Source organism: Rhyacophila brunnea, unplaced genomic scaffold, assembly GCF_057557595.1.
Source record: "Rhyacophila brunnea isolate RB1 unplaced genomic scaffold, BYU_Rbru_1.0 scaffold_18, whole genome shotgun sequence".
NCBI classification, from domain to species: domain Eukaryota; kingdom Metazoa; phylum Arthropoda; class Insecta; order Trichoptera; family Rhyacophilidae; genus Rhyacophila; species Rhyacophila brunnea.
In genome coordinates, this window is record NW_028232837.1 from 22,474,702 (window position 1) to 22,487,235 (window position 12,534).

General features: G+C 33.7%; 1 protein-coding gene across 1 annotated transcript in view; it reads left to right on the top strand.

Annotated features, from left to right (window-relative positions):
- Positions 1-578: 578 nt before the first annotated feature.
- The window catches only part of Apc (APC-like), a 137,471-nt gene continuing 125,515 nt past the window's right edge, over positions 579-12,534 (top strand). The window contains exon 1 of the mRNA XM_085945096.1: positions 579-664. The gene's annotated coding sequence lies outside the window, so the exon portion shown is untranslated. The remainder of the gene's footprint in view (positions 665-12,534) is intronic.

Sequence of the window (12,534 nt, forward strand, 5' to 3'; positions counted from 1 at the left end):
GTTTATGATCAATGGCTAAAATTGAAGAATTGAAGTTCGAATTGGTCGACCACCCACCGTATTCGCCAGATTTAGCCCCCAGTGACTTTTTCCTTTTCCCAAACTTAAAAAAATGGCTAAGTGGACAACGTTTTTTTTCAAATGAAGAAGTCATCGATCGGACAAATGCTTATTTTGAGGACCTTCCGAAAACTTATTTTTCTGACGGTTTAAAAAAAATTGAGAAACGTCTAACCAAGTGTATTGAGCTCCAAGGAGATTATGTTGAGAAATAAAAAAAAAATACAAAAATAAAAACTGTTTTAATGCTTTTTTCTAAGTAATTATTGACCCACCCTCATATTTAAATATTTTAGCTGACATAACATTTTGTTTTATTTATTGATATTAATAGTTATTTTGGGTTACAAAATACATTCTCAGAATGTTCCAACTTATAAATATTATAAGTTAGGTAGATAATAATATTATTTACAAACAATCTCGTTTACTAACTGTTAGAGTATTCCAGATTATTAGTAAAAATAATATCATAACAGGTAACCTTTATTCGTTGGCAACATTCACTTCAGTTAGTAATTTTTCGGCCATGTTTCTTGAGTGTCTGTTTATTTTTCGTGTTTTTTTTATTCCTGCGATTGATTGTAATACTGGTAAAAAAATGGTGAGTACTGATAATTATTTTAACTAGTATTTTATATTTTTACTCGTTTAATGCAGACGTATAAATAAAAACACCGATTCCTTTCAAGATTATCGCTTGTAAGGTAAACATTCATATTTTTGCGATCCGCACCCCAATGTAATGAAATATGTACCCGATTATTTATATTAAAAATTATTTGCAATTCTTTATTGATATCATTATTCTTTTCTCTCCAATTAAACATATATTTTGCAGTTGATAAGATATACATTGCATTGACTTTACTTCCTAAGTGCGCTTTGACGCATGTTTACAAAAAAAATATCGATTATCTCCGCGATACAGAAATATTTTTATCACCAGTTTGCTGTTTCGATATTAATATTTTTATGTCATTATCAGCGTCTTGCATAAAACAATGAGTAATAGTGTTGTATTCGCGTATATGTAATTCAAATCAATCTGCATCAACCTTTCTACGTAAACATTTGTATGCGTCCGGCATTACAGCTTTGTGTTGGTATTTTGACATTTGAGTTTTTTGTCACTAACGGCTTGAATATTGGGACAGTATTATTTTTTACAAGATAATCGGTATGTTTTAATAACGACGTTGAGTTTTTGACGCGATAATGCATTTGATTTATTATGCTAGAGCAACAACTTAATTTATAATTAACTGGATTATGTACTAATTTGACATTCCTACATGTAGGTTTTTGGCTGAACAGCTGTTTATTTAGGAAATTCGCGAAGCTTTGCAAGTCATTGATTATTTTGTTTCTTGTGCTTAAATTAATATTTTTATTATAATATCACTTGTGACCGTGAATGTTCATTACTAAATATTTTAAAATAAATCTAAGAACATTTGATTTCAGTCAATTATCCCAACCAATATAATGTATGGATTTACCGCTGACCCTTTTCGGACCACCCTTAATTCCCGGACAAAACAGAACATGACAAAACAGAACAGCTAGGGGAAAAATGAAACTTTATTTTTTGCGGAATCTATTTAGGTTAGGTTAGGGTAGGTCATTATTTCGTTGTACCTAGTCACCCAATCATTTTTAACTTATTAGGTATATTGATTAAGATGAGATATCCTAAGCTTGCCGGCAACACCGAGTTACGTCCCGTTTATTTGAGGCTTTCTAGCGATTAGGAATGCAGAAATTAAGTATTTAATTTGATTTATTATGGCGTATTGAAAATCTGTGCTATTAAAAATCTATCAACATAATAGATATAGGACAATTTCAATATTAAATGTATATTTTTCCTGAAAGGTCATAGTTATATTTATCGTTGTTCTGTTTTGTCATGGAACTGTATTCTGGTATTATCTAGATCTAATAATTCCATTAAATGGTATAGGTAATAAAATCTTAACAAGGATGATATTATCTCGGAAATACTGCCATTGTCACATCGATTTTGATAGTTACTAAAAGGCGTACCTATGCAATAAAAAATTGCGTAGGTACTTAGGTACATACATGCCGATAATGACATCTTCACGAAATTATTTGTAATGGCAATACTTACTTGATTTATCTATGGTGTCAGAATTACTCACAATTTTTATATTTTACATCCTTCCTTTCCCAATTTTTTGTACCAAAGCACAGATGTTGAAAAAAACCTTCTATCATCTGTAGATACGAAGCGTAAATGTATGAAATTTAAGCCGAAAAAGGGACCACTTGTCCACTGATTAAATTAGCTAAAAATGATTTCGCATTGCAGGTTCATTTGCAGAGTACTGCTACATATGACATTTATTTGCCAATTTTCAGGGAGTGTAAAAAGACAATCCTTCGCGATTGGTAAATAAGCAGATAATAATGCCACACTTCGCCATTATTATTTGTTGAGAATTTGATTAAATCCGTTTATAACTATCAGTCGAGTAAGTAATCACAATGCACTTAAAATAGCAGCCATTGCATGTTTTATAAAGTCAAAATGCTAACTGAGCGTTGTTAAATAATTTCAAATGTCATGTAAAGGAAATAACTTAAATAAGGGTCCTTCTATTTTATAGTCCAAATTCACTGCACCTAGTAATAGGTAATAGATAATAGATTATTCTGGTAAAATCACGTAGAAAATTATTCTGTAGACCCGGGATTTCAGCATTTTAAACCTTGATTTCCGGATCAATAAATTGCGCGGAAATTCCGAAATTCCTAACTCTAATACCTACCACATGCACCCAAAACACTCCACACGACTGTCCTTCATTGTTGTAGTCATTGCCTCATTAACTAAATATTACATTTCAAATAAAATTACGCTTCCATTTTGGGTTGGCGGAAGGAAGTGTGTATAGGTTAAGTTCAAAATGGATGCCACCTTGACACGCCGTCATTTTAGTTTTTTAGGCGGGAAAAAATCATTCATTCCTTTTGCGGATTTGAAAAATAATTATGTTATCACGGCCTTTGTGTTTCAAATACAATGGCTAACTTTAGAATATTCGTGACTCTTATAATTTATAATACATACTTACCTATATAAGTAGATACAATATTATTTGATTACTTAGTTACGCCTGTCATGTATTAAATAGCCTGACCTTCCTAATTATTCACCAGTAAGATGGATTTTTTACTTGAAGATTTTGTTTATAAAAAAAGTATAATAATTGCTTTTCACCTAAGCATCCACATACCACTGTGGAGTGGAAGCAAGAATCTTCACTTCTTTTTAGATGGTCCGGACGTTCGAATTCTGCTGATGGGGTTTATTTACATGTTATTTATACATGGGAATGATCCAATGGGTTGAATAAAATATGGCTATCAATCAAACCATGTAAAAAATAATAGTAAAACAGTTCCACACTCACGATGTCCGTAATAACTATTACCGTTGGGTAGAGGCTAGCGCTCATCGTCTGTTCCATTGGTCAAACATTCGAACCCTGTGGAAAATAGTTTCGACTGGGAGGGATATTTTCATAAATCTAAACCGGGGGGAAATGTTGCAACTCTCTTCCGCGAGACCATGCCGGAACAATGACGTCACGCGGCTAGCCGAAACGAATGAAAAATAAGCTTCTTTCTACACATTCGCTGGTGCGACATTTTGCTATTCTACCTGCGCTCCATGTCAAGTGAAATTTGTTACACGCGACAAGCAGATGTCATGTTACAAGTTACATGAGTTTTGTGAAAGATAAAAAATCATATCGACAAAATCGACGTGTTGCAGTCTAGACCAGTTTCTATGTGCGGCGTGAGTTAAGGGCTTAGACCATAGATGTATTAAAAGTAGAGATAGGTAACGATTTTGCTTCCTCATAGAATTGAATGAAGCATGCAGACAACAGCCGATAACTCACGAGAAATGGCGACGTGATAAAAAAAATGCAGGGCATCACGGAGGATTTACTTTGGTCATTATAACGTATAATATAATGTTAACGTGGAAATTTTGCCGCAAATCGATTACCAACCTGTTTCACCATACTTTTTCGCCATACTTTCCGGCTTCACCATACTTTCATATACCATTCCGCGCCTAGGCTTAGACGCACCGCGTCGACCCAAGGTCTTACTTGATTCCAAATGCACCCGATTAGAATTTCCAGTTTCCACCCAGTATTGGCAGCAGGAAACGTATCCTGTTTCCACCATTTTCTCAGTATGTAGGATGCCGCGTCTCTTTCTACACACCAAATATCTCAGTTTAATAAATCGGCTGTCTTCTATTCTTGAAACATGGCCTCATTAGTGGCGTCGGTCCACTGTTGCACGTGATACGAATTGACTATAGAGATATCAATAAGACTTGTACCGTTCTCGTCATGCGCCATCTTTCAGAAATTTCCACGGCTGTCAGTTGTAACATTCGATTTTAAATGAAACGTCAACAAGGTAAAATTGTTGTTCTAGCTATGATTGGTTCCCGGACTCTTTCGCTCACTAGTATGTATTGCGAAAACGTATCTACCCATTCGACATTCTCACAATGTTATCTAATAATATTATGTCCAACACGTGCTTACATACATTCGAAGGCAATATTATATAAGCTGGTTGAGTAGTCGAAAAAGCCTTGACATAATAATTAATTAAGAACGTGGTTTTTCTTTTACCCCTGCAGGTTTCACCTACCTACCTACATAAAACACTTATATAAATATGTGATTTACTATTAGAGATTCGCATTATTGATTACGTACATTAGGATTTTTGATATTTACGCGTTTTCTTGTTATATAATATATAAAGGGACGATTCCGAGGGTTGGTAGGTATTTACTGATTTGAATTTAACCCTTAGAATGCTACTCAACGATATATCGTTGTTTTTGATAATGGCCAGAAATGCTAACAACGATCGTCGTTTTGCTTTTGATGCCTGAAATGTTAAGTTAATTTGGGAACATACTACTGCACCTGTGGTACGAAACATTGTTTATCTATTTAGTTTTATTGTTGTGTAATATAACCCGATTCATATATGTTTTGTGACTGGGTAGGTTTAGAACTTATAACTATTGTATTTTTTTTTCATGGCATCACCCTTTTTACAATAAAAACAATTACAAATACAAATTTCAGTTTACCATATAAAAATTTGTTTACAGTCAAATTCTTGGTGGAAAGACAATGTTTTATTTTATTTTATGTATTTGAAATAATGGGAAAGACTTTTCCTCAACTCAGTGTTTAAAGTAAAGTGGATTTGTGCTATATAAAAACAGTTACATTTATAAAAAAATAATGAAATAAAATCATTTGCAATACATATTTTAAATTTTCCAATAAACAAACACCATGAAGACCTTTTTCACAAATCACGCATATTGTACGCGATTTTTTAACGAGGCCACCATGCAAAAATTTTCTTTTCAGCCGGGTAGTTTCCTAATTCCACTACTTTGTATTATCCCTCGTGTGGCATAACCGATTGTTTCCAATAACTGATAAAAATCAAAACTCTGTGCGCGGATCGTGCATTTCGCTCGCTCTCGCGATCGCCCGTGCGAGAAAGTCGAGCGAGAAAGAGATATGTCAATTACTTGCCTCGTTAGCTATTCAAAACGATAAATTAATTACGAAACGTGTTTTCATAATATTCCGATTTCGCAGAATCAATTAGGTGGTAAGGTGTTTAAAAATAATACGATACTTTAATTTATCAACAATTATTGGTAGCATTCCTCGACCGGATTTTGCACAACATCGTAGCAGCCAAAGGGTTAAATTCTAATAGATTTAAATGTTGTACTATTCTATTTGAGTACAATGAAATAGTACAAACCTTATTATATTAATTAGAAGTTACCTATTTATAAATTCTTTCTTGGATAAAATGTATCTACTCTACATTATAATATTATATGGGCATTTTCGCCAAAGTTTGTACATGTTTGAAATTTGGGTAATATTATTTTTTCACTCAAATTAACCATTTTTATATAGCTAGCAGAAGATTCCTTGTTCTATTGCTGAATTGGTGATAGCAATTTTTCAGCAAAATATTGATTAATACAATATTTATATCATTTTTTTTATGACATTGGTCATAAGTTTCCGTTCCGGGACTACGAAACTAAGCTTATAAAACATGAATGAGACACTTTTTATCACTTAAAAGAGCTCTATTGGATTAAAAAAACCATACACTTAAAAATAAAAGTACAAATAGTCAAAAAATATTATTGAATTTTAATTCTTGGGCACATTTCGTTCCACTCCGTTACCCTATGTCTATAATGGCAGACCATTTTTCCTTTAGTATTTGAAAAAACCAATCAATGTTCGTTCTGCTATTTTTTTAAAGACAGTAATCACTTTTACTAAATTTTATTGGAAAAATATATATGTTTCGTTATTTAATAATCAAATGAAAAATAGATAACGTTCAACTTTTTTGGGGACATTTTCGGAATGGAACGAAATGGTAACGGAGTGTAATTTGTAAAGCTAAAGTTACATGTTACCATAAAAACAAATTTTTGTGTTATGAAATTTATTTGAATTTTTTGATAGTCAGATATATATTCAACGTGCGTCACAATAACAAAACAAATCAAACTTAATCACTAAAATAGACATATTTTATAATAAATTTCACAATACTTTTACGAAAATAATTACAGTCGAACTCGGTTATTACGATCTTGGACATAGCGAGATCTCAGATGTAATAAGGAAACATTTGTTGACATTTGGTTTATGATTTTCGCCATACATTTAATTTATTCACTGTTATAACGAGCAACTTATCGGATATACCGAACTACAATACTCTTAATGTGTCGATCGTTTTAAAACATTTCGACCCTAAGCAATAAAATCCGATTGGACAGGATGCCGCCGGGGTCGGATTACGTTTATGACACTAGTCAAGTGTCTAAGTACCTACCTTATTGGTGTTTCGCCGACAATAAAAAAGTATCCACGCATATGGTTGAAAAATCCAAGGTTTGTGAAGTTCTTAGGTACCTACCAGAGTTCATTACAATAAACAACTTCTTTTGTAGATTATAAATGCCATGCTCGTTTCGGGGATTTTTACGATGGTTTCCAAATTTTTTATTTTCGACTTTTTGTGTAATGTGACATGCTCATTTAAAAATACCTATTCTCTGATATAACGAGTAACGCTTATAACAAGCAAATTCAGTCGGTCACATCTTCCTCGTAATAACCAAGTTCGACTGTATGTTGTCTTGAAATTTACTATAGCTAATAATACTATAGATTACAATCAACCTGTAGCTATACAGGTTGATTGTAATCAAGACGTACTTTTCTGACATTTCGCGAATACCTACAGTTCCAGGTATTAAATCTAATAGGGTACACATTTCTGTTAAACGTGACAAAAAAATACTTTTTCTTACATTTTTATAAATTTCTATGCCTAAAATGTATGGAGAAGTTTTAAAATTTTGGTGGCGTATAACAGAAAGAGTATGATAGAGCCAGTGCTTGTCTCGCAATTATTTCAGTCTGGTGTTTTTTCTTTTCCTTCTGTTGTTTTTGTATCTCTCCATACTTTTATCTGTGCTAGTTTTGCGTATTCAGACATATCACATACTTTTTTAATCTTTATTATATAGTCAGGTTATTTTCTATATTTTTTAATGAAAATATTTTTGTTTTTCATACGAACAGACAAAATAAAACTTTTTATAATCTATGAAGAACTAAACACACAATGTAAACCCAACTTTATGCATTCCATTTCGTTACTTTTACATTCCACATATACGTTACCACCAATATAGTTTCGGAGCGGAAGTAACGGATTCTGTTTTAGAAGTGGTTGAAGCCAAAATTTAGCTTAGTTTTATTGTTAGACCTGCGATATGTTTTATTATATCTGTAGTATGAAAGATAAGCTCCATGTGTATAGTATGTGAAATAGAAATATGTGATTTCTTACCTTACAAATCGTGGTAACAGTAGTGGAACTTCTTAAATGACCAACCCAGAAAGCAACCTGTTCCGATAGCGATACCGACACACACCAACAATTTAAATTGTAAATGGCGATCAGTGTTATACAAAAGTGTTGCTACATTAAAAAAATACATATTTATAGTGGAAATTTTTCGCCTTCATGCTAAAATCATGGCAACGGAATGTGGAATTCCACTTTTTCAAATATCCTGGGACACACTTTAAACGTGATTTTTTTCAATATTGGTCAAAATTTACGGAAAAACTGTATATTTTCCAAAAATATATAATGTAAGCTGTTGAAGACACTACGAATTTAATTTTACACACTCAAAATTAATGACGAAATCAGACTTTGTTTATTTGAATTTAGGAGTGGGACATGGTAAAAACACACTACCTTTCGATCTAAATAATCAATTAAAAATATATACAGGTCAGACAGTTGTATTTAACTGATCGAATAAAGTAAATTAATAAATTTGCATGTTAAAAATACATAACTTTCCAATATTCTATAATATAATTACTATGAAGAAATCAATCAAAGTCATGGGACATGCCAAAAATGCAATGTACAAACTTTGGCGAAAATGCCCATATAATGATAAGATAAAATCTGAAACGTTTTTAGTGTTTATATTAAGTTTTTGGGGGTGACAGGTATTAAGATGAAAAGAGACTGGTTGGAGGTTGCTCGGATGAATCGTGGAGCGAGAAAGTTTCTTGCTTCGTAATCAGTATGTGTGGTACAAGAATAAATAACCCAGGACAGATGTTAGCGGTCCGAGGCTCGGTGGAAGTGATGCTTGAACAGTGAACTCAGAAATATTTTTTTCTGTGAGCTTGAACCTCAGGCACGGTGAGAGAATGCTTCCGGGCGAGGCGTTAAATTTTCGCTTATTTCCCATATAGGTACCCAGATATTTGAAATTCGGTGTACAAGTGCTAATGTCGTGACATTATATTCTATTAAAATTTGGGGGCGGTCCGGTACTCCAAACACGGGATTTTTATACAACGTTTTACGAAAATACTAACATTTTGTTACTAATTTTATCTATCTATGGAAACGTTCACTCAGGGAACACAAAACACTCGTTTACTAATAAATTCCTCATAAACGGTTTCCAGATAGAAACTTAAACAAATCGGTGTCGATTTATTTTTTGAGATGATGCAACTGAGTTATTGTGTCGTCGTTTTGCGTGTGTAGTGAAATGTGGAAATGTCTGGCGGAGTCCCACTAGTTTACTATACCTACAGTAAAACTGAATGAATACACTGGGAACAAAACGTTTTAAAAATATTATAATGCAATAACTTTCCCGAATATTATGTAGTTATGTTTACTTGTACGTTGGATTGTGATAATGTGATGTCTTATAAACCTCGTTAAAAGTAATTACAATAAAACTATAACTATACAGTATTTATATTCTCAATTGATTAAATTATGTGGAATACGTATTATAATATAATGTAATATGATTTTTTTTGCATTAATCCACCAAGAGTCGACAAGGTAAGATGATTCAAAATAATCTATAAAAATTATGTCCATGATAATAATAGTTAGTTACTTTTTAAGTTTCCAGAGTTGAAATGGTTTAGTTGGATTCTAAGAAATTTATTTAGTTTTTAAATAATATTTTAATCTGGCGAAAGTGCCAATCATCCAACGGTGACCGCTCTGTTTGTTTATTTATTAAAAACAGACAGAAACTAAAACAGCAAATTCGTGGGTACAACGAATTAGTGCTATTTGTCATAGAATTCCGTTACTTTGTTTTGGCCGGACTGAATCTTTTAACTGAGGCGAAACGTAATTATTAGTTTGTGTTAAATTGTATGCTCACAGGACATAGAAAACAAATAAGTATGACTTGACAAAGTTGAGTGTGCACTATTTATGTTGGATCTTAACAGTCTACCTCTCCACCCTTCGTCACTAAACTATAGGGTATAGATAATATTGTTATCATACATTGCTTGATAAGTCAGGACTATCCATACACAATCCAGACGTACCTACTAATAATAATATGTCAAGCATATGGAATATGGATCAATGTTTATTTTTTTCGTTTAGCTTCAGGGTTTATAGACAGATGGCATCCATATTTTTTTAAATATGCTGGATTCCGGTTCAATTGTCATGACTGGCATGTCAATGCATAGTTTGCGGTACATTTATTATAATGTATTGACATGTGGGTCTATTCTATACTTATCGAACACTAAATTGATAAATAGTATCAAACTTAGGGTAGGTTTGTATCAAAATATTAGCACTTATTGTAACAATTACACGAAGCCGGTTTTTATTGTTGCAATAAGTGCGATATTTTAACAGCAGCAAGATAGGTGCTGTTAAAATATAGCACTTATTGCAACAATAAAAACCGGCTTCGTGTAATTGTTACAATAAGTGCTAATATTTTGATACAAACCTACCCTAAGTGTGATAATATTTTTCACTTTATCACTTTAGCGGTCGATAAGCATAGAATAGACCCAATGGAATAATGTTCATTATTTTTATCTAACGCCAGCCAGTGTGGGTCAATGAATTCTCTCTTCTGTTGACGAGTGTTGTGGGTCACCGTACTTCGTATCTCCGCCAAGTTTAGTGTCCCGCATAACCTGGTATGCACTTCCGCACTGTCGATTGTCTGGCGCCGAATTCTTCGCATCTCAATAATTGACCTCTACCCTACTTATCTCGTTAGCAGAAGCCCTTTAACTTAACCGACTATACAGCACATGACCAATAAGAAATCATAAAACACTTTTTATATAAAAAGTTATCGCTTTAAGTTTTGTAAATTAGTTCGATTTTCCATGTCGCATGGGATCATAATGAATAGCATACAATATATATTGGGGATCATCATCATCAGCCTGAATCTATCCACTGTTCGATGAAGGCCTATCCAAGCTGACTTCACTACTCTCGGTTCTGTGCGTTGCGTTGCCACGTACTTCCGCAGAACTTAATCATTTAATCGATCCAGTAGCCTCTAGGTCTACCTTGCGGACGTTTTGTACCTCTCGGGTACCACTGGATGACTAGATATATCCAACGATTGTCCCTTCTTAGAGCTACGTGTCCAGCCCATGTCCATTTGAGGCTTTTAGCAAACTCTATTACATCGCAAACCTTTGTCTGTTTCCTTATCCACTCATTCCTCTTTTTGTCCTTTCGCGTTATGCTCAGCATGTACCTCTTCATTCCACGGTGTGCTACTCTAAGTTATACTTGGGGGTAACTTGCAGGAATGTCCAACGCGTCGATCGCATCATATGCCCATATGAATTGAGCCGTGATAGTGTAAAAAACCTGCATAATATGATTTCATTAAGATTTTGAAGGGAGGGCATTAATCATCCCTATTTTTATTTTCTTACCAGTTTACGTGCAAGTTTTTTTTAAAGTAACCACGACGAAGACTGCGTGGTCTCGTCGTATCACTTGATTCGTATTGCATTATTCACGGTCTGCCGCAGGAGTGAGATGAAGGTAAGACGTGAATCTCCGCGCTTTAAACTGAGGCGTGGTCCCCTTACCGTCACGCTTTAGTCTCTTTTACCACAGGAGTCGGTTTCAATCAGACCGTTGGTGTGCGGCAGACGGCAGATATCATTCAGGGACGTGTCCACCTTTATCACGTGGCGTCAACGGTTCCATACAGGGTACACACCTTGTAAAGGATTAACCCACTGGAGAAAGATTTAAAAGGAAATAAAAGGGTGTGCCAATAGTCAGATTAAACTTTGTAATAAATTTGACACGAAGTACTCGTAACTAAAACTTCTACAACTGTATGTAATATTATGGTTACATTCAATATTTTTTAAAAACTTTTGGAGATATTGAAACTAAATAAACATATACGTATTATTTTAGGGTTTGAAGAAACATCTAAAAAATAAATTTTACCAAGAACATGCGGCGTCGAATTGGCACCGAATGTTCTCAATGGGTTAAAAGCTTTTCACGATCACAAAAGTGACTAAGAGGCCATCCATGGACTGAAACCGTATGCGGTTTAGATCCGTGTGCCATACTAAACTTATGATTTTTGTTCATGAAAATATATTTTCACTAAATTTGTAAGTGTAAGTATGGTATAAATGGATACGATCAGATGCTTATAATATAGTTTGTGAAAATATATTTCCATGACTAGAAAAGAAAAGCTTAGTAAGGCACACGGTTCTAAACCGCATACGGTTTCAGTCCATAGATGGCCTATTAATCATTTTTTGGCGACACGTGATTTAGATTATTCAGAAGCAATCACTCAATTAAATTTGTTAGTGCAAAATTGAGAAAAGCTTTTTGTAAATAATATTTTGGAAGGGTGGAGGGGGGTGTCTCATAATACCGGTAGTCCTGGGCCTCGCAAGCTTACAGCTCCAAGATAATGACTGATGGGTATAAACAGTGGATAAT